The sequence below is a fragment of the Bison bison genome, unplaced genomic scaffold (genome assembly GCF_000754665.1).
Source record: "Bison bison bison isolate TAMUID 2011002044 unplaced genomic scaffold, Bison_UMD1.0 scf7180017864068, whole genome shotgun sequence".
Classification (NCBI taxonomy): Eukaryota; Metazoa; Chordata; class Mammalia; order Artiodactyla; family Bovidae; genus Bison; species Bison bison.
The window spans coordinates 8,602,730-8,625,684 of record NW_011494640.1 but is presented as its reverse complement, the minus strand read 5'-3'; the positions used below and the strand labels follow the sequence as shown (position 1 = coordinate 8,625,684).

Here is a 22,955-nt window from a genome sequence, read left to right as displayed (position 1 = left end):
AATGCAAGAGACCCCAGTTCAATTCCTGGGTGGGGAAGATCTGCTGGAGAAGGGATAGGCAACCCACTCCAGGATTCTTGGGCTTCCCTGGTAGCTCAGACAGTGAAGAATCTGCCCACAATGCAAGAGACCTGGGTTTGATCCCTGGGTTGGGAAGATCCCCTGGAGGAGGGCATGGCAACCCACTCTAGCGCTCATGCCTGGAGAATCCCCGTGGACAGAGGAGTCTGGTGGGCTATGGTCCATGGGGTCTCAAAGAGTTGGATGCAACTCAGCACAGCAACAGAACACATATCTTTCTACTCCAGGAAGGATGGATTTTTGCTCCTCTCTCTCTTCCCATTACTTCACCACCACCAAAAGCAACTCCTAGTCTGTCTTTTCAGAGGTCTTTTTCTTTATCCTCTTGGCCATTGGAAGCCAGGTGAAGAGGGACAGGGTGAGGTAAATCTATCCATTCAAAAATCATTTATTAAAGCATTTAAACAGTGTACACTGCTCTTACCCAATCAAGTGGCCCAGAAAACTTTAATTGGCAGTTTGTTTCATGTCCCATAATTGAAAACATGAAGGATCACTAGCATTCACATCCGTGAATTCATTTAGACAGTTTTCTTTAATTAACGATGAAGACACTACAGTTCTAAGTACCAGACAGAATCAGGGGGGAAAGAAAAACTGAAAAATAAGCATAACACTCTAAAGAAAACTTGGAAAAAGTGAATCTAAATAAAAATATAGACCTGGCCTGGTACCCATTACATACACATCATACATATGGTATACACATATATACAGTAAATGTTTTGGTAGCAATACAGACCATGCATTGGTCCTTTTGAACACAGATGAAGTAGCACCAGAAGCAGCGCCACCATCTTAAGATGATAAACCTAACTGCACACACATCAAATGAAAAAATATAGATGGATTTAATTTGGCCCACCCTGTAGCCAAGAGGTGTAAAGAAAGAACTTTGTAAGAAAAATGGTTCCGGGAACTATATTCTTAAGCCAATAGCAAAATTCTAACAAGAAGGAAAAAAAAAAGCACTAAAGATGTCCATACAGACACATTTTTCTGTTTACTGAATTTATCCTATCATGTGGCATCTTGATTAACACTGAGGAAATTAACAAAAAAAAAACAGAGAGAGAGGTGAATAGCCAAAGTCTATAATACCAAGATCTCTTGGTATACACATCACAGATGCCATCAACAAACTAGGAAGACACCTCTCCAGCCATGCCTTTGTTTTTCTAATCATATGAGCTAATTCTAAGCTCTGGATTACTGATAAACTCATTAAAACTAGGGTCAAACACCTCCAATATCATTCCATCTCCTCCCAGCATCTAATTTGATGCTCTGGTTACAAGTAGGCAAGAAACCCAATATGCTATCTGACCCATGCCTTGTCTGTACACCCTTAGTAAACTGATTTCTAGAGCTGTGGAGGGACCCTCATGATCCTCTCTGGCTTAGCTTTAGAAATGACCAACGGCACCAAGTGCTTAACCTGTTGGTCTACTGATTACAAGGCTCTACTTGCCCTCCATGACTAAGCTTACAGAGTGAAAGTCTTTTCTCTTACTGTTGGCAAGGTCCTATGTCCTCATATCCCTAGAAGCCTATGCTTCTTCCTTTCGAATTTCTCAGCAACCTATACAAATGCAGCATTACCTCCAACGAACATATACGAGGTCCTAGGAACGCTAACTCTCCTGTCAAGTCATCGCAAAGGATCGAGTTTCTATCTGGCCTCCATCCATTCTCCTTCCCATGCCTTCCAGAGGGTCTCATCTTTCCCCAGTCAAGGTCTCAATGTGTGGAGTGTTTCTAGTTTCAGTGCCTCCCTGTGTGACAGACCAACCCACAGAGCTCTGCCAAAGCAGCTGAACACTGTACATTCATCTCATTTTTTGTGGCTCTGTCTTCAGTGGATGAGACCTTCCACCGCCCCCCGCCCCACTTTGAAACCACCTGTAGTAAATAAAAATCAGTTTTCAACTACATGGCATATTGCATTCAAGATGCAGGACTGAACAAAACAGGGCTTCAGCATTGTCAAATACTGTTTCTTACGGTTTAGTAAAACTGTTTAACACTTTAAAGATCTCAGATTTAAAAGACAGCTAGGAGGCAAGCATCAGGGAAAGAAAAGTTAAAAATCACTACTTTTGGTTAGATGATTTTTGGAAAATTCAGTTTTTGCAGTCAACGTCAGTTCGTCAAGAGAGTCCCTGACCTTTGAAAGTTAGCAAGAAATAGCCACAAATGTAACATCAGTACTGAATTGTCATTATTGACTCAGGTGGTTGATCATTAATGGATTCTCTTCACTTTTAGCTGGTTCTAGAACTTTTTTGTCCCCCCAGGATAAAGATATCATCAAAGTCATGGAACATATTTGTTCTTTCTACAAAGGAGAATTTTAAAACTCTGCCTAAAGTCTCTAAGAAAGAACACTGTGAAAGGTTGGTCTCATGAAGAAAAAGCCACTAACTTATAGGTTAACCAGAGGCCACTAGAAGTCTCATTAATGTAAGCCCTTGGCTGGCTGACAAATACTTTGAAACGGATAAAAGCCAAGTCTCCCAAATAAGAACTGAATACAAGGACTTAGCAGCTGAAGGTCAACCCCTCAGGGAGACAGAGCATAAGTTTTTTCCTTAAATACCAGCAACTTCCAGTTTTAAACGGGTGAAGTTTGGTACTACCAGCAAACCCAGCTCAGAGACCACTAGAAACAGCTTAAATAGGAGTGTCTTACCTTTATACTACATGACTCAACAAAACAGATGAGAGGAACAGAAACCAAGAGATGTTTTTCCCGTCTGGTTCATTTCTTGTTCGCACCCAAAATATGTTAATAATCCCACATAAAGAGGTACCTTGGTAATACATATTCAAAGTTTAGGTTCCTTGAGAAATAACCACCTTTATAGGAAAGTGGGTGGGGCTGACTTTGTTCACTGATATCTGTCCTTGACTACTTATGTCCTCAAGGGAAGAGAGTGGGACAGCTTGCTTCCTTCCTACACAAGCTAGAGTATGAGTCACAATACTTGAAAAATAAGAGCTTGACTAAGAAAGTCTTTTTCATGAAAGGGTACAAAAACAAAACCGTTTCATATCAGATTTTAAAAATCAGTGGTGTTGTCTCCTAATAGGAAATGATGTCATTCAGCAAGTTCCTTGAAAACAATGGGTTCTTATGACTACAGACGTATTTATCTTAGAAATTGATGAGCATGCAAATGCTTAGAATCTGCAATGGTGAACACTGTACAAGAGTCTGTGAGGTACATGTCATCCGGCTGAATTAACAGTAACACGGGCCTCAGCAGGTGAAGGGGTCCACTGATCCCTACTCCCTTTGGAGTAGAGTGAGGGGTGGGGGTGGGGGTCCCTGACCCGTTGATAAGCAGCCACTGCGATGGCCCCCAACCCTGGCCCCTTCCTGGCAACCCCTCCCCCAACCAGGGAGCTCAACCCTTCAGTGAAAGAAAATCTTGCTCCTCTCAACAGCAAGGCTGGGGATTCCTGATAGAGCATTCACACGGACTCCAGGGGAGCCTGATACTAGACTTAATTCACTGAACTTTTAGGAAGTTTCCTGATCAAAAGATTCAAAACTCTGTAGGCAATTTCTTTTAGTATGTTCATTGCCATTTCTCTTTCATGAGGAAAAATTCCAAGATGTGTGTACTTTCCAAACAAGAAAAGGATTAACATTTTCACTGCTGGCTAGATGTTTCCCTAGCAGGTCATTATGCTTTGATGTGCTCTCTGCACCCTGGGTTTTATTAACTAATCACACACAGGCCAGTAGCCACCAGGGCGAATGGACCAAATTACATTTGGTTAAATAATGTTACACTGGACGTTCTCAGAAAACATGAGATAAGAGTCTTAAGGAAAAGTGACAATGTAGCCCTGGTCATTGTAAAAGACACGTTCTGGAATTTTAATTTCTGGTTAGAAATGAAAGACAAGCACTCACTTGTCTTACATCTTTTTTGAGACAATGCAGGAAATGAAAGATCCTAACGTGTGCAACAGGAAAAAAAAATTTGGTGGCAATGGAACAGGAAGTGGGGGAAGGGGGAGAAGAAAAGATCAACAGTCTCTAGTTTATTATGAATAGAAAGAAATTTCCAGAATTTACAAACACCCACATTATTCATTCCAAAGAGAGCTTTTGATTCAAAGGGATCACCCATGTCTCCTCCTCTTTACAGTATATACAAAGGAAGACACTGATTGCCTTTTCTTGTAATTTTGCTTCCATTCAATTGCCAATTTTAAGCTGACACTTGAAAATACCCAGCAGAATATATCCTTCTTCAGTTTCATTAACATGGCCTATTGCCTTACAGAAAAAAAAAAAAATACAAAATTAAGATCAATTCTTGTAAGGATCTCAGCTCAACATCAAGGCTATATTACAAGAGATAGTATCAGCAAATAGAACTATACAATTGAGAACCAAAATCTATGGCACTATGATTCTTATTATATTACTTTTCTGAATTACAATCTTAAAACAAGGATCGTACCCTATTCTACTCTTGTTAGCCTTGTTTTAAGCATTTGCTCCACTCTTTCCAATAGAACACTGTATACCTCAGTTCCACATCCCCCCCAAAAAAGATGTGCTGTAAGAAAAGTTACATTTTAATTAAAAAAATTACACATATAAATCAAAAACCTATGTTAAATATTTAATACTCTCTCCACCCAACGCAACAGTTCCATAGGAAATAATTTACAATGATGCTCTGTCGTACACGGTTTCAGCAGCAGATGAAATGTGTCTTGTAAATGCAATGAGCGTAAACTCATTCTCTTGTGGCACGGTGGCCCATCAGCTCATGTGGCCAGCTAAGTCCTTAAGGTTGAAGATGAAGTTTATGCAGACTCATTGTTCTGGTGTCACAGTGCTTTTTTCTTGGCACGATATAGAACGTGCAGTTCAGTCAACAAACTCCTGAGGATTGTGTAAAGTAAACAAACTGAAATGGGTGCATCGTACCATCTACTGAGGAGGAAGATGTGAGGTCCTGGTTGTGAATCATGAAATATTTAGAGTCTGGGTACCCATGAGTTAAAGGAGGATTTGCTGAGGTCATTTAGGTCTTCATTCTGAAAAGAAAAATGAAAGAATCCGTCATCATCAGCATCTCAAAACACACGTTCAATCACTTCTTTAGCGTTTTTCTTTAAAAAGGGACAGCGGGACAGCATGGATAAACTGAAGTTACAGGCACAGGCAGTACTGAGTACTTCAGAAAAATAAACAAACTGTATTTAACTTCTTTTTTTCTTTTAAAATGCAAGAGTCTAAAGCAATCACAAAGTCACAATAGTCAATATTAAGTCAGCAAACCAATCGATGTGGTTTGGAGGTTTCAGAGGTTTAGCAACACAAAAACACAGAACACTTTGATGTTCTTATGATCAAAATAAAAACGTCCACTGAAGCTTTTGTATAAAACAACTACAAAATATGGTAAGCAGGTTACCATCAGGCTATGTTTAATCTTCTTTTGATTAAAAGTCAAATGGAGATTTTAGAATTTGAAGTTGCAGGGTTTTCCCATTATAAAATCTGAAATTGGTTTTTAAGTTGACATTGGTTGATAGGAAAATTCTAGATGCAAAAGAATGTCTAAGCAAAAGAGACCTAGTTAATCATTAAATTTAAAAAGGGGGTTCTAATTTAGGTCTAACAGAGATAAGTTATTCTGGCAGAAACACAACATTTCTTCTACGCAGTTTAAAAGTCAGATCACAATGAGTGTTACCCATTCCCCTTAGGAGTAGACCCCTTCTCAAACTTATAAAGTCTCATTCACTCTCAATCTTAACATTAGATAGTCCTTCTGAGAGCCTTATTTTTCACGCATCCAAAAGGTATCTATAGAAACATCAATATTTATAGGATGTCCTAAGAAGGAGGAGGCACAGCAGAGCTAATCAATAAATACCTGTCAAATAAGTAAATGGTTGCATTAAGTACTACCAAGGCTACAATGGTGAATTCTGTTATAGGCTCTGCTTTCCAGAAATTCTAGCAAGGAAGGTAAGCTTCATTCACAAATAGAGAATGCAAAGTTGAAACAGGGTGAATTCCACAAAAGGTACAATAGGCAAAAAGCTGTTTATCAGTGGTCCCCAATCTTTTTGGCATCAGAGACCAGTTTCATGGAAAACAATTTTTTCCAGGGCTTCAGAGAAAGGATGGTTTTGAAGTGATTCTCATAAGGAGCATGCAACCTAGATCCCTTGCATGCACAGTTCACAGTAGGGTTCACACTCCTATGAGGATTTAATGCTGCCACTGATCTGATGGGAGGCAGAGCTCAGGCAGTAATGCCAGCAACGGGGAGCAGCTGTAAATACAGATTAAGCTTCCCTGTCTCACTCATCCATCAGTCACTGCCTGATGTGTGTTTCAGTTCCTAATGGCCTACAGACCAGTAACAGTCCATGGTCCAGGGATTAGGGACTCCTGCCCTGGATGTACAGAGGAGAGAAGAACATTTCTAGCTGGGAGCGTAAAGGAAGCACCTCACTGACACACTTGGCTTGGTTTGGAAGCCATGGAAGAGTCTGGAGGTGTGGAAATGGTGTTTCAGTGCTGGCACAGAGCAGGAACTCACTAAATATGAGTGGAAGGAATGAAAGGGACAAGGCACACTTCCCACGGAGGGCACAGGACAAAATAAGCCCAGGGGGGATGAGCACACAGCCCTGGTTAGGCCAAGTGAGGAAGGTAGTTTTGTCAGAACACAGGGTATCTGCAAAGGGGAAAGAGGAGAGACGTCTACAAACGCGGGTTGTGTAGTGGTGAGGCACCATGAATGACAGACCAAGACATCTTTAAATAAGTGAAGGGACCACAAGGACGTGCTTTGTGATATGATCAGCACACAGCAGTAATGATCCATGTCCATGACAAGGGCAGCAGCAGACCTGAAAGTCCACACAAGGTAAATGTTGACCAATACAAATTTTTTTTTTCCCCTCTGCCCCTCGCTGTCCTCTTTGCAGGAGAGTATGGCTGGGACCCACCAGCATTGATCGTCTACAAAACCGCTTTCAGGTAAGCTGAAATTTACCAGGTAAGGATTCAAGTTTTACTAAGAGATTTCTGTTCATTTCACAGTATTAACTTCAGCCCTAAATAACAGATAAAGTCTATGTTTCTACTTACAAATAAAGACTTGACATGGAGACATCAAGGTAAAAACAAACAAAAAACCACACTAGGCTTATCTCTTTTATTATCAAAGAGACAGGATTTACTTCATGTGGTTGCTACAAGTGAAACAATAACCTAGCCTTTCTAAAACCCCAGAGATCTTACTTACTTTCAAGTTTCTTCTGAACCTATATTGCAATCTATCAAAATGTTCCTACCAGGATATCTATGTACAGCTTAACACAGTTTCATACATCCTAAAATTAGGTAAGAAGGCCATGTTTTATTAAAAGGCTTGAGACAAACATGCTGCCAATTTAAAAAGTCAAGGGTATGCTTTTGATTTTACATCTGGCTCTTATCCAGAAGAGCTGAATGAACAGCTTAGCACAGGAACAGACTATAACCAGCGGTGTCATCACACGTGCCAACCTGCATGGATGCACAAGGGTGGAAATTGGGGCCCCTTTGAGGAGAGGAAAAGAAAAATATATAGTCCCTGGAGGCTGAAATCTATTGCTGTGGACCACACACACATACCCTTGCACCCTTGAAACCATCCTGGTAATTTTCCACAAGTAGTATGGTCAAAGGGCAGGAAATCAAAGGATATATCAATTCCATCATATACCGTCCCCTCCAAAAAATTTTGGCATACTACTTTTCAAAGCCTTCATCATAAATCCTGATCAACACAGGCCTCAGTCACTAATGCAACCTACCAGTGCCAGCTGGTCTAGGAATAAGTGAGAAAGCGGTAGGTAAGGCTGACGTGGAGGGGACAGGAGCAGAAGCTATCGATAAGCAAGAGAGGAAAATTTAAAGGCACAGTCTGACGTTTGCCCAGTTTATTTTTGTGCAAGGGTGTGTGTGTGTCCGTACATAAAGTTTAGCTACTGAGTAAACAAGACAGATTTTTCACAAAGATCCTCAGTGAGGACTCTTGTGCACAGCCACCTCAGATCTGCATACTTATTCCAAGCATGCAGCATTGTTCAAAGCATTTTTGGAATGCCTTCTTCAAGTCCCCTTTCTTTCTTTCTTGCAACTGCCTTCTCAGCTTTGGGCATACCCTTTTGAATGGTCTCTATAGCAGCCAGTTTGGCCCTTGGAGGGCACATCTGATCTTTGGAGACAGGCAAAAAGCTTTGAGACCCAAATATGGTGAATAAAAGAGCTGATTAAGCTGGGTAATGGTTCCCAGTGAGGTATTATCTAAAGCCAAAGAACTCCAAAACTAAAGTTCCAAAAACATCACTGTAGAGTTTTGTTGGAAAGGAACTGTCTTAACTTTACAGACAGACCTTAGCAGATGCCTCATGGGACTTCAGTTTATCTGTCTATATGCCTACCACTACTTGCAATCCATAAGGGCTGAGCTTGAATAAAGCAACCCACTTGAAGAAGGGCAACCATGCAAATTTATTTGCATGCATGGCATGATATAGTGACTAAATGAAAAAAAAATACACATCTATGAATGTATATTCATACATTTTTGCAACTTGGAAATATACCCATCCATTCTAAGCTCCCACAGTCATTAAATGCAATAAACATCTGTTGAGTGCCACAAATACAATGGTAAAGACTGTAATACATACTGAAAAAGAAGACATGGGTAATGTGTGTTTAATGCACTTTATATACACAATTTCAAGACTCCCAATCAACCACACAAGGCAAACATTGCTAGGATGTTTTACAAAAATTCATTTGTAGCACTCATAAACTGGAAACAAGAAAAAGCAAAACATATCCTTGGAGAAGAACTGTGTAAATATCAAATGGTGATGTTCCTGTGATCTATTCTCTCGAGTTACATCACTGGGGAATAACTTTTGAACCCAGAAATACGATGCACCTGGCACAAGATTTAGTAGCAGGAAATTACATTTTGACAAAAATTTCATCACCACATCAGCATCTATGGTCCGCATGTGTCTTCTCACAGGATAAAATCCGCCTAATCCCATTGCCAGTAATGAAAAATGCAATTTTTAAAGCATTATCAAATAAGTCAACACTTGACTATGCTACTTGAGACCTATGGATTATTGCATTATTGTATCCAGTAGGAATTTACATCTCCTGGACTCGACCCACTTAAACTCTGCTGGCTAGAGCTGAAAAACAAATAAAGCTTCTGCTTCCTTTCACACTGTCTCAGCCTACTGATTAGTCTCCACTGGGTGAGCAGCTGAAACAGCATACAGTTATGATATAAGCACAAAAGAAGGATCTGCTCCTTTTCAGCAATGCATTTTTAGTCAAACCCACTGTCTAAAAGTTTTCATCTTGTATTTAAACACCTTGAAACTTCCTGCCAACTTATTAAGTGCAACATAGTTGAAATACCTGGTTAGAACACCACTTTCTACTTTACTAAGAGAACAGAAGTAAAAATATTGTAAGTTGCTTGGCTGTTGTCATGCACTAAAATGTAGCCAGAAAGAAACTCTTCTTCATCCAACTATGGCTGGAAAAAAAAAAGACTATAGTAATGACTTTTCTTCAATGGAGATCATTGTTTGAGATCTTACACTGTAGACTCAACTAGAAAAATTCATATAAATAAATTCCTCCACTTGAAGAAATGTGTCAAACAGCATATTTCTCTTTCGCTTAACATAAACAGCTGTGACTGAAAACAAAAAAACCTTCAGCATAATAAAGAAAATTTATAAGAGACAGTAAATGTAAGGAAGGAATAAACATAATTCATTATAATCATTATAATTCCTGTCACCTAAGGAAAACTACTATTTAGCTATGGTTCTGATTTTACTATTTACTTAAAAATTTTGAACTTTTAATATTCTATATCTAATGTCAAAGATGTTTAAGTAGCGAGGAAGATAGTGCTTTAATAGATTTAATATTTAGATCTTTCCCATTCTGAAAAATCTGTGATAAGATAAAATGTTAACCAACTTTTTAAACCTTCTTGGTATTTTAACCCCTTTCCCATCCTCCCAATTCATTGTGTATGGGGAGAAGTATGATGATTTAAAAGCAGGAAAAAAAAAAACAACCAAAAACCCTCTGGCTTCTTGGGTTTGTTTTCCAAATGCCTAAGTCCTTAAGGAAATGGCACATGCAAAGTATTTAGAAAAACTGGTGGGGGCATAGGGGAACTCCTTTCAGAGAAGATTACCTTTGATTGGGATTAGAAAAAGAAAGAAGGTGGAAGGGATGTGAGAGCAGAGAGGTTGGTGGGGAGCTCTGTACCTTGCAGGATGCTGAACACGGCACCGGTGATCTCTCTCTCTATCCTGTCTTCCCAGATTTGTTCATTTCTTTTTCACACAGTTATATTCAACTGTGTACCACTAACCATGACCACAGTTTATTTCTTCGGCTACCCCACTGATGCTAATGCAATTAATTCACAGTCACATATGGATATGAGAGTTGGACCATAAAGAAGGCTGAGCACCAAAGAATTGATGCTTTTGAAGTGTGGTGCTAGAGAAGACTCTCGAGAGTCCCGTGGACAGCAAACAGATCAAACCAGTCAACTCTAAAGGAAACCAACCCTGAATATTCATTGGAAGAACTGAAGCTGAAGCTCCAATACTTTGGCCACCTGATGCAAAAAAAGCCAACTCATTGGAAAAGACCCTGATACTGGGAAAGTTTGAGGCCAGAAGGAGAAGGGAGCGACAGAGGATGAGCTGGTTTCATGCCATCACTGACTCACTGGACATGAGTTAGAGCAAACTCCAGGAGATGGTAAAGGGCAGGGAAGCCTGGCATGCTTCCATGGGGTCACATGGGGTCACAGAGTTGGACACAACTGAACAACACATGGCCAATTTAAAGCTGACCGAGCCTTCTAGAACACTTCCGTATAATAAAACACCTTAGAAAACACTGCAAAATTACTGTTTTTAAGTGTACCTGAAACCTGAAAAACAGGCCCAGTAATTCTTTTTTAAATCATCAGTATCAAATACATTTATAGTCCCCGAAGTGTACCATGCAGTCTCAGATGGATAAGCAAGAGCAGGGATCTGTCTGATGGACTGGGTGAAAGCCCTTATGCAAAGAATTTCCTGGCTCAGAGTTTGGCTTGTACCAAGCGCGCTTGACGGTAGCATCTAAGGCGGAAGCAGAGTTACCAGCCCAGCTACCCAAGGAACAGAGAATTAAATCCAGACAGCTTCAAGTGTGGGCCAGAGGGACTGTCTCTCTGCTTTTCACAAGGTACTACTGAAGTGTGCGGGCAACCTGAGACTTTGGGAAAAGACAGATCTAAGTAGTGAAAAAACATTCTCTTTTAAAGCCTTCAGACCATCATCACCAAAAAGAAGGAAGAAAAAATCAAGTGAGGATTGAACTCAAGAAGTCAAGTCGGAAGTAAGACCCAAGGTATTTGCTACTTTATGTTGAAAGGAGACAGTCATTTTAGCTAAAGAAAGGTAACCAACCTCTTTCAAAATAGGCCAGAAGTGAGCTGGAAAGACTTGGTTTCATGGTCTTAAATGGCAAAGGGTAACCGACCGGCCAAGCCAGTGCTTTAATGGAGCTGCTTAAATAGCAGTTTTGCCCAGTGCAAGTCACATGGGGGAGGGCTGGTGAAAATAACACGGTTGCTGGCCAGCCCTTCCATGGCGCAGAGTTGCCAAGGAAAGAAATTCAGGGAGAGCTGCCAACATGTGAGAGGCCATCTCACTCCAGCTTCCCTTTTGTCCCAGGGAAAGACCTTCTGGCAGGGCTGGTGACTTCAGGAGACCACCAATGAAGACAGGCACACGTATTATGCACAGGAAAGAAGAGAGGGAGGGACCAAGACCCTGCCCATCGCACCTGTGGGCTCCTGCTGTGGTCCAGCCGGGTGAGGCTGGACCGGGTGATGCTGGATTTCTCCTTCCCCAGCAACAAAGGGGCAGAAGACGGAAGCCTCTGGAAACCTTTCAAGAAGGCTAGGGACTTATGGAGAAGCCGATTTAAACAATGACAATATATGGTCCTCAACCATGAAAAGTATTCCATCAATGATCTACTAAGGAAATCTGAATAAATATTCAGAAATCTCTGAAGCCAAAGACTAATCACTTCAGTTACTACCCATATTTTTCTTAAAGACGGAGCATGCTGATAAAGCCAAAGGTAATTAAAACATAAAGCAAAGGGGGTGTCAACACCCTAATAGTCTCCCCCACTAAATGTGAACCCAAATGCCTCAAATCTCTCTTCTGCCAAAATTCTAATCTATCCCCATGTAGTAGTATGAGACAATCAAGGCAGAGGAAGTCAGAGAAACAATCCCTCTAACATTTCAAGTCAGATCACGTGTGATGGGGGACAGGAAGTTTTCATTTTCAAAGAGCTCAACTAAAATAAACCTGTTACTTGAAGACATGAAAATAATATGATCTCATCTTCCCTACCTGAGGAAGAAGGTCATAAAAGTTGCTTTCTTCCGCTTTCATGGGAGCGCTTTCTGCAGTATATTCTCCCCAACAGGAATTACAATTGCACCTCTGAGGTTTATACTGTAATTTCATACCAGTTTTGTTTGTTTGTGTCATGTTCAGAAGTATGGGACATAGCTTTTATTTGGCTCTGATACAAATCTGTAGACTTAAATGACAATCACTTCAATTACAATGTGGTGTAGAGAGAGTAAAAAGTGTTTGCAAAACCATTTCTATTAATCAGGCAAAAGGAAAGCGGGTGAACCTCATCCCCTTGCCTTTATTTTTTGCTGTTAAACACTAAATAGACGTCACAGTCTTTGCCCACTCCCTAGAGTCTTCTCATAAACTGAAAGAAAGCAAGCGCCTGAGTGTACCTTCGAGTAACTGTCCGGCTGCTCAGTTGTTCATTATCAGCCATCATCAGCATTTTTGTAACAGCCCAGGAACAAGAGTGTAGAACAAGTATTCGCACAGACGGCCGTAGGTCTGCAGAGGGCTGAGGCAAGGATCATTAACGCCACTGACATCACTTTTGGCAGCCAGAGAAAAGGGAAAACCTGTGTTTAATCTATTTCCTACTCACCACAAGTTTTAGTCGGAGTCCCCGATAATATGGGTTGTGGTTGACTTTATGGAAGAACTTGGTAATGCAAGAAAAATGTACTGAATTGTACAAGCATCTTTCAAAGGAACCACGAGGTACCGCAGCCACGTGGCCCTGATCTCCCTCCTGTAGGTGTTTTGGTCATTAAACTGGCCTAACAGAGAGCAGGGCCATTGCCAGCTGGTCCTACGAAGGTCAAACTCAGTAGAGGACTTTCCCTACTACACGCATCTGATTAACATCTTCTGAAACACATCATTCTAAATCACAAATAAAAAGGATTTAGCCTTTGTCTTCCTTCTTTTTGCTTTGAGTATATCAAGGGGAAGTGTTGGGAAGAATTCATCTGGGATTTTTGGCAGTTAAATATGTGTGTACATGCTCAGTTACTCAGTCATGTCTGACTCTCTGTGACCCCAGGGACTGGAGCCCACCAGATCCCTCTGCCCATAGGATTTCCCAGGCAAGAATACTGGAGTGGGTTGCATTTCCTTCTCCAGGGGATCTTCCCAACATAGGGACGGAACTCGTCGCTCCTGCATCTCCTACATTGGCAGGCAGATTCTTTACTACTGCACCATGTAGTTAAGTGAGCTGTTTTTCTTTTTTTCCTTAAGCAGCCTAAATAATGAAAGAACACTCTCTGAAACCAACTCTTTCCCTTGAGTTGCCACTACCTGAGTGATACGCAAATAACCTGTAAGCAATCTTGCCTTCTAAAATGTAGTTTAGGACACTCCACCCACAAAGGTTATTTTGAGAATGAAGATAGAGCCATTACACGGTTGTTGCATGTTTTTAGACTGATCAATTTTAACTCAGGACTTATGTCCAAGTTAAACTTAAAAAAGAAAAAAAGAACTAAGAATGTACATTCTCTCTTCTCCTGCTTCTCTTCCCTCCATAATTTTGGGCAAGTTACAAACTCTTGTAAACCTCTGTGCTGTCACCCATAACATAGGCTAACAGTGCCCATTCTATAGGGTCATCTCTTGAGGTTCAGCGAGATAACACATGAAAAGTTCTCATCATTGTGCCTTGCACATAATAAGCCCTCAGACATTAACTCTTACTGGTACTATTCTCATGAAGCACTAGAAATCCTTGGATCTCCTATCCCCTTCTGATAATCCGAATACATGGCAGACAAAAATGTCCTGGTGGGAGAAGGAAGCAACAGGGACGCCACAGACAAGATGGCGGCCAAGAACCGAACCTGAAGTCAAGATTAGGAGGTGTCTTGGGAAGAGAGAAAAGTTACTTCAGAAAGGAGGTGGGTATGGGGGAAAGGCCAGAACAAAACATAAAAGTAGTAAAAGTTGTAGCAGTAAAATGCTAAAAGTAGGACCTTGTGAGATGAAGTCCTTGATCTTTAGACAAAAAGTCTTGTCTTCAGACAAGACAAAGACCTGCTTACCTACTGAATACAAAGGGAACAGCTCCAGTTGAACACTGGGATAAACAGCATCAACAGGTCTTTGAGCAGCTCTTCAATGGATGCCATCTACAGAAATGTCACAGAAAGGCCACTTCTGCTGCTTGCCAGGAAGAAATTAGAAGCTTGAAGATCCCCACCCTATCTAAGTCAGCTAACGAAAAGACTTATGCATGAAAGAATTTACAAAGAGTTCTCATGAATAGGCTTAAATGGATGGTCACTGGGACTCTTAGGCACTCTCTCCAGGTGCTAAAGCATGTTTCTAATTGTTGGGGAAGGGACTGAGTGCTTGTTGCTTCCGAATTCTTTTCCCCAATCTCTCAACTGAACAGGAGAGTGAGGTCAATGCTGCTTGAGGAACTTGACGAAAAACTGAAATTGCTGCCAGATGCACATGTCTAATTGTTGGCAGCTGGAAAAGGAAGGGAAGACATCAGAAGGGTGATCTGGAATAATTGATAATGGACACATCACTCACATCTCTAAGGTCTTTGAAGCAGTGATGCATATTTCTAACCAACTGCAAACACTTCTTTATTGTCTCGGATAAGGGGGCAAAGCTCTTCCAGTGGAAAAGGGGGGCTGACCTTTCATGCACTGACCCCAAGCTCCTGGTCCTCCATTTTCATCTTTCAAGTCTCATCGCCCACTGTGTCCATTCTTCCCTCTTTTCTTCCATTATCGGACATCTCAGCCTTGTCATTTTTGACTTGGAAAATGATATTTGCTGAAAATTCCCTACCAGCATGCTGAATTAAGTGCTTCATGCCAGTTCAGGGCTGAACTAGAAGCATTCTGAAGACAGTTGGGCCAAGTTCTTAATGAAGATGTAGTGACAACTCTTAAGGAATTCTTATGAAGAATATTTACTGGGGGCTCTGAGGTAATCACAGTCCCAAAGGAAATAAATGGGGTCTGTGAAGGTGATCCCCAGCCCCACTGGAGTACCAGGCAAAAGTCACCTGGACTTTAGCTAAACGGTACTTGTGGGGCTAAGCCCACTTCTCACGCCTGAGACCTCCTGCTGCTGCTAAATCGCTTCAGTCATGTCTAACTCTGTGCGACCCCATAGACGGCAGCCCACCAGGCTTCCCCGTCCCTGGGATTCTCCAGGCAAGAACACTGGAGTGGGTTGCCATTTCCTTCTCCAATGTGTGAAAGTGAAAAGTGAAAGTGAAGTCGCTCAGTCGTGTCCTACCCTCAGTGACCCCATGGACTGCAGCCCTCCAGGCTCCTCCGTCCATGGGATTTTCCAGGCAAAAGTACTGGAGTGGGTTGCCATTGCCTCCATGTATTCCATGAAGTCTCTAGAGCAATAATTCTCAATTTGAATGGGTAGGGATAATTTCCCCCCTCAAGGGACACTTAACAATGCCTGGAAACACTTTTGGTTGTCACAGTTGGAGTTAAAGTAAGAGAGAAGCTGTTGGTATTTAGTAAGTAGAGACCAGAAGTGAAAAGTGTTAGTCGCTCAGTTGTGTCCGACTCTTTGCAATCCTATGGACTGTAGCCTGCCAGGCTCCTCTGTCCATGGGATTCTCCAGGCAAGAACACTGGAGTGAGTTGCCATTTCCTTCTCCAGGAGATCCTCCCGACCCAGGGATCAAACCTGCATCTCTTGCATTGGCAGGAGGGTTCTTTACCACTAAGTCCCCTGGGAAGCCCACAGCAAAGAATCACCTGGCCCCAACTGTCAGTTGAGCTGAGTCTGAGGAACCCTGTTCTGAAGTTATTGCTATAGCAGAGGAAATGGAGGAAGACATACACATGCTTATCAGCTGTTTCTGGAATCCCCACCAGTTTTAGGGAAGAATCAGAGGGAAGACGTGCTCTTGGTTCTCAGGCTTTATTTCTGACTGTCACACCATGACTTGAGTCCCGAGGGTGCTCCCAACTTATCACTGATGGGAAATTACCTCTACTGAGTCCTGCAGCCTCATGACCTAGAAGACATCTAGTTAATCTGATTAACCAGTCCTACCCCGCGTTTGCCTCTGTCCCTGCTCCAAAGGAAAACAGGAATCTTCTGGATGCAGGGAACAAAGCTGACTGAAGACGTTAGATTAGCAGGATTGCTGAGGCCAAAGCAACAGATCTAGGGGAAGACTATCACGGTGTGATGATGCTCCTCTTATTCTGACCCACAGGAGACAGATCAACCCCACAAGGAAATGCATCTGAATACTCCCAGGTCTGTATCTCTGCCCAGCCGAGCCAGGACCTTCTGTCTGGTCTTGGATGAGTCATTTGATCTCATTTTGCCTCCACAGTACAATGAAGTGGAGAAAACACCTCGTTTTCACAGTCACTTGCAAAACTCCATTAGATAACAAGAGAAGGACATTGTGAAGCAGAAGACAGTTTCCTTATGTGGCTTGTGACTATTAGTCCTGCTCATTGCCCTTCAAATATCTGGGAGGGGGAAAAAAATTAAGGATTAGGTCAACTCTATTCCAGAGTTAGTCAACTTTTAAATTAAATCCACTAACTTTGCTCTCTCAGGGGCGACTCCTAAGTCACAAAACTGTTTCCCACACGTTGTTTTCACTTTATGAAATAAATATCCACCTTGGAAGATGATTTATTACCAAAAAAAAAAAAAATAGTCAAAGTACAAGACTGAGATAGAAACAGCAACTGGAATTTCTAAATATAAGATGTGTTCCCAGGAAGACACTTTTAGGTCTGTTTTCCCTCAACTTAAACTTGAAGAAAAATAACACACGAGGTGGAAGAAGCGGGCAGGGAACATGTACCATCATCAGTAAGAGAGTTTAGGGTTCAAAATTCTAAAATCTAGACCATGAGCAGAAAGAACAAATTGATTTCCAGGTAGTTAGACACAGATTTTTTCTGATAAAACTTCGTGATAGTAATAAGAACAGATCCTCTTTTCAATACTGGCCCCAGAAGCTGCTACGGTCCTAAGATACACAAAGAAAACAATAGCTTCTATTCTTTCTTGACTGTAGTCTGAGCTGCTGACAAAATGCCTTCAAAATAAAACCGAACCACACAATTTCACCATTACTATCCACCAGCGACAGGCTATAATTAACACTTAATTAACAGCTCTATGATGAGCTCTGCTGAATTCTGCTCAAAAATTGCCTTACATTTTTTCCATAAAACCAAGTCACCAGTGGACAATGGCCTACCTGTTTACTTGATTTCTCCACGCTTTCCTTCCTCAACAATCAGTTAAAGAAGAATGGGACTAGGTTGAGGTCCAGACCAAGACGGATTCTTCAGAGATACTTGTCTTCCGACTTTCAGCTCTCCTCACTCCCAACCATCAGCAGTTCCTAACAGAGACCCTAACACAGCCACTGACTTAACACACATAGTGTCTTCTTGGAACCTCAGAGAACTTCCAGTAGAAATAAAAGCCCTTGCAGAGTCTTTCAACAGAGGTGCAAGCACTGGGAACACCCAGATCTTTGCTAATTCCCGTGCTACAGGCATTAGCTGGAGAAAGTCAATAGGAAAGTGACTTGAGAACCACTGTACATAAGTAAATAAGCTAGGACCCTTCTCCACGGTGGCCTTCTGCCCCTGCCTTTGGCCATTCAGTGGTTTATTAGCCCTTGTTCCAGAGACAAAGCCAGGAAATATAAGAAAAACTCAACAAAAAGTGACTCACACAATATCACTTACATGTGTAATCTAAAATATGATACAAATGAACTTATTTACATAAGAGAAACAGTTCACAGACTTAGAAAACTAACTCATGGTTACCAAAGGAGAAAGCAGGGGAGAGATAAATTAGGAGTTTGGGATTTGCAGATACACACTACTATATGTAAAACAGATCAATAGCAAGGTCCCACTGTATAGCACAGAGAACTATATTCAATATCCTGTAATAAACCATAATGGAAAAGAATATGAAAAAGAATATATCTATGAATCACTTTGCTGTATACCAGAAACTAACACAACATTATAAATCAACTATACCTCAATTTTTAAAAAGTCCACTTAGCAAGTTTTTCCCACCTGAGAGTTCTATCAGTTCTATCAAAGTAGTAAGGAGGATGGTACAATGACTAAGCAAAATATACATATGGATGACAATTATCCCAATTTTTGTTCTAGACACCCCATTCCTATTGCTATAGGCAACTTCCACCGCATGATCAAGCCACTGTATAAAGGTCTCATGGATTAATAGGAACAGAACAGTCAAAGCAGTCCCAGGGCTGATATTATGGGGACTTCCCTGATGGCCCAGCAGATAAGGAAACCACCTGCCCATGTAGGAGATGCAAGGGACATGAGTTCAATCCCTGGATAGGGAAGAGTCTTGCGGGCTACAGTCCAAACGACTGCAAAGAGTCAGACACAACTGAACAATTGAGCACAGTGGTACCTTGACCGTGTGGTTAGTTAAGAGTTAAAATGATCACTAAATGAGTTGCCTGAGCTCACAAAACTGGTTAGTAGTAGCACGGAGGTAAGACGGAGTCTCCACCCACATTCTTTCTAATCATGAGTCATTGAACTCAATAGCCCAACTCTTTAGAAAAATAAAATAGAAAAAGAAGATAGGATAGTATTCTGTATATATACGTGCAAAACAAGCTCCGTGGCAGCCCAGTCACTCAGCTACAAGCAGGGGGTTTCTTTAGGTGATGGACGTCAATACGGAGCAGAAAAAGACCTCCTCTAAAGCCCCTGAAGACTATATATTTATCGTAACTGAAGATTACACAGCAATTTAGTTTGAAATCTTTTAACATCTTGGGTATGACTAGGAACTGAGATAGAAGAATACTTCACTAAAAACATTTCCGCTTTGGCAGTACCACGGCTGACTTTGGCCTCCACTGTTGAGGCAATACTAGAGAAGAGTACAGAAAAAATGAATCACAAAGAGAAAATGAAGCAGTGCTTGTCTCACTTTAACGTGCTTAGGGTCTCCTGATGATCTGGCTAACAATGCAGATTCTGAATCTCTAGGTTTGGAGTGGGGCAGGCCCCAGATTCTGCATTCCTAACAAGCTCCCAGGTGATGCCAGGGCCACTGATCAGAGGACCACACTTCAAGGCGCAAAGGAGTGGTGATAGTGGTAAAGTCGTTACATTGCGTCTGACTCTTTTGCGACCCCATGGACTGTAGCCCGCCAGGTTCCTCTGTCCACAGGATTTCCTAGGCAAGACTACTGGAGTGAGTTGCCATTTGCTTCTCCAGGAGATCTTCTAGACGTAGGAATCCAATCCACATCTCCTACACTGGCAAGTGCAGTCTTTACCACTGAGCCATCAAGGATTACACACTGAATCAAAATATGCTTCCACTTTCCCCGTAAGAAAATTTGAGATACCAAGGGAGCTTTTCATGCAAAGATGGGCTCGATAAAGGACAGAAATGGTATGCACCTAACAGAAGCAGAAGATATTAAAAAGAGGTGGCAAGAATACACAGAACTGTACAGAAAACAGCTTCAAGACCAAGATATTCACGATGGTGTGATCACTCACCTAGAGCCAGACATCCTGGAATGTGAAGTCAAGTGGGCCTTAGAAAGCATCACCACGAACAAAGCTAGTGCAGTGATGGAATTCCAGTTGAGCTATTTCAAATTGTGAAAGATGATGCTGTGAAAGTGCTGCACTCAATATGCCAGCAAATTTGGAAAACTCAGCAGTGGCCACAGGACTGGAAAGAGGTCAGTTTTCATTCCAATCCCAAAGAAAGGCAATGCCAAAGAATGCTCAAACTACCGCACCATTGCACTCATCTCATACACTACCAATGTAATGCTCAAAAGTCTCCAAGCCAGGCTTCAACAATACGTGAACTTCCAGATGTTCAAGCTGGTTTTAAAAAAGGCTTAGAAAAGAGGTTTAGAAAAGAGGAACCAGAGATCAAATTGCCAACATCCGCTGGATCATGGAAAAAGCAAAGAGAGTTCCAGAAAAACATCTATTTCTGCTTTATTGACTATGCCAAAGCCTTTGACTGTGTGGATCACAATAAACTGTGGAAAATTCTGAAAGAGATAGGAATACCAGACCACCTGACCTGCCTCTTGAGAAACCTATATGCAGGTCAGGAAGCAACAGTTAGAACTGGACATGGAACAACAGACTGGTTCCAAATAGGAAAAGGAGTATGTCAAGGCTGTATATTGTCACCCTGCTTATTTAACTTCTATGCAGAGTACATCATGAGAAACGCTGGACTGGAAGAAACACAAGCAGGAATCAAGACTGCCGGGAGAAATATCAATAACCTCAGATATGCAGATGACACCACCTTTATGGCAGAAAGTGAAGAGGAACTAAAAAGCCTCTTGATGAAAGTAAAAGTGGAGAGTGGAAAAGTTGGCTTAAAGGTCAACATTCAGAAAACAAAGATCATGGCATCTGGTCCCATCACTTCATGGCAGATAGATGGGAAACAGTGGAAACAGTGTCAGACTTTCTCTTTTGGGGCTCCAAAATCACTGCAGATGATGACTGCAGCCATGAAATTAAAAGACATGTACTCCTTGGAAGGAAAGTTATGACCAACCTAAATAGCATATTCAAAAGCAGAGATATTACTTTGCCCACAAAGGTCCGTCTGGTCAAGGCTATGGTTTTTCCAGTGGTCATGTATGGATGTGAGAGTTGGACTGTGAAGAAAGCTGAGTGCCAAAGAATTGATGCTTTTGAACTGTGGTGTTGGAGAAGACTCTTGAGAGTCCCTTGAACTGCAAGGAGATCCAACCAGTTCATCCTAAAGGAGATCGATCCTGGGTGTTCATTGGAAGAACTGATGCTGAAGCTGAAACTCCAATACTTTGGCCACCTCATGCGAAGAGCTGACTCATTGAAAAAGACCCTGATGCTGGGAGGGATTGGGGGCAGGAGGAGAAGGAGACAACAGAGGATGAGATGGCTGGATGACATCACCGACTTGATGGACAGGAGTTTGGATAAACTCCGGGAGTTGGTGATGGACAGGGAGGCCTGGCATGCTACGATTCATGAGGTCACAATGAGTCAGACACGAATGACCGACTGAACTGAACTTCCCCGTGAGTATTAATTCATCCTCCAAAATCTCTCTGAAGAACAAGGATGATTCCACGTGCTAGAATCTCATCCCTAGAACAATCGATGTGCGCAGAGGAAGACCCAGAAGTAGTACATTGTATAGTATCAGGGGACGAGGCAAAGCCACCGTAACTTAAAGGAATCAACATTTGGGAAAAACTGAAAAATAAGCACAAAAAGATAGTCTGTGTGTGCTAATAATTTCCATTCAGGTCAACAGGCAGTAGGAAATTGATCCCCATTTCTACAAAAAGGCAAACAGCCCTGAGTCAAGAATATGGCCATCAGTCTGATTTATCAGGTAGTCAGTTATCAGATTCCATTGCCCTATCCATGAAGTTTCACAGGAATGCAACACCTTCATTATTAGATGGCAGCTTCATTCCCTGGGCTGGACCGTGTGCTCTGACCAGGAGGTACAAGTTTACTGGTCTAGAACAGAAGCCCAGGCAAGGCAAGCATAGATTTCTAGTGGCTTGAGGAAATAGCAGGAAAATGATGAGGTGGCCAGAGATAGCCTCCAAGAGCTAATTCCACTGGGCATGGCAGTTCACATGCCATGCCTTTCACACAAGTTGTTACCCCAACTATTTGGGACAGAGAACGTATTTTGCCAAGATCTCTGGGAGACAACAGGAAGGGAAACTGCTGTTGGACCCACGTGGACACTGCACTGTGGAAGACTTTAGCGCCCCCAGTGCCACCTGTCGGGGAGGCAGGAACTTGAACAACCTCGAACAGCATCAGTGAGTTTCTGGTAAAATGCCATTAAAAGCACCTAAGTCACTAGCCTGTAGCAAGGCTTAAATGAGAGGGTGACTATATAACATGTGACACAGACTCTGACAATTGAGCCAATTACAGAACAATTCATTCATTCTATCCAGTAGCTAGAAGCCACCAGAAACCATAATGGGAGGGGGACAGAAGAGGAACGAAAGGGGAAGGAAAGCACCTGACACTGAAGCTCTCTGCTCTTGGTCATGCTGCAGACATGTCTGCAGAGGGGAATATCTCAAAAAATGTTGTCATGGAAACACCAACATTTACACTTATCATATGACACCACTAGTCTCAAATTAGGAGTATTTCCCAAGTTACAGCTGTTTTAACACTGGGTATGAAGGCACTGGAGAAGGAAATGGCAACCCACTCCAGTGTTCTTGCCTGGAGGATCCCAGGGACGGGGGAGCCTGGTGGGCTGCCATCTATGGGGTCACACAGAGT

The 22,955-nt window shown here is 41.9% G+C and overlaps 1 protein-coding gene across 1 annotated transcript in view; it reads right to left on the bottom strand.

The window, feature by feature from the left end:
• Nucleotides 1-3,842: 3,842 nt before the first annotated feature.
• The window catches only part of IRS1 (insulin receptor substrate 1), a 64,262-nt gene continuing 45,149 nt past the window's right edge, over nt 3,843-22,955 (bottom strand). The window contains exon 3 of the mRNA XM_010837051.1: nt 3,843-5,148. The gene's annotated coding sequence lies outside the window, so the exon portion shown is untranslated. The remainder of the gene's footprint in view (nt 5,149-22,955) is intronic.